The following is a 657-nucleotide window of genomic DNA, read 5'->3' as shown; positions in this document are numbered from 1 at the left end:
TTCCCTCATCGCTTCCCCTCATTCCTGAACTGCAGGTGAATGAGCCTCTTTGGGCTTTGGCGACCCCATCTAGGCAGTGTTTATTTGACGGTTAATTTTGCTGTGACAGGTACTTCCTTTCCCATTTACTATCATTTTATAACACACATGCTGACTCTTTTCCCTTCTCCTTCTTTTCCTTGGGAAAATACAATGAATAAAGACTTACTGGTACTGAAAAAAAAAAGAAACAATTACATGACATTATATGAATATGCAAGTCACCAGAGGAATGATGTTCGTCATGGCTTGATTGATGTAAAATTATAGAATAAAAAACATGTTATTCTTTTTACTCTCAGGTGAGAAGCTTAGCTTACCTTCAAAGCTTAAAGGGCATAAATCTTTTGATATGATTGGAAACAAAAGCACTAATGAAAATATTACCTCCTTTACTGTTTATAACTGTTATAGCAACATTACCTGTTCAGTTCTCACTACTACTCCTCAGATACTTTGTACATATCTCAGAGGCAACCAAGTTGAGGAAAGAAAGTACGAATTTAAATAAAAGCCATACTTCTAAGTTCCTAGGTATAGACTTTTAATTTTAGTTCTCCTAAAGAAATTTCTACTTTTTTGCAAAGATTCATATATGCTACAGTGAATCTATCCTAA

The sequence above is a fragment of the Lipotes vexillifer genome, unplaced genomic scaffold (assembly GCF_000442215.2).
Source record: "Lipotes vexillifer unplaced genomic scaffold, Lipotes_vexillifer_v1.1 scaffold761, whole genome shotgun sequence".
Classification (NCBI taxonomy): domain Eukaryota; kingdom Metazoa; phylum Chordata; class Mammalia; order Artiodactyla; family Lipotidae; genus Lipotes; species Lipotes vexillifer.
The sequence above is the reverse complement of the archived record's forward strand: the minus strand, read 5'-3'. Positions refer to the sequence as shown.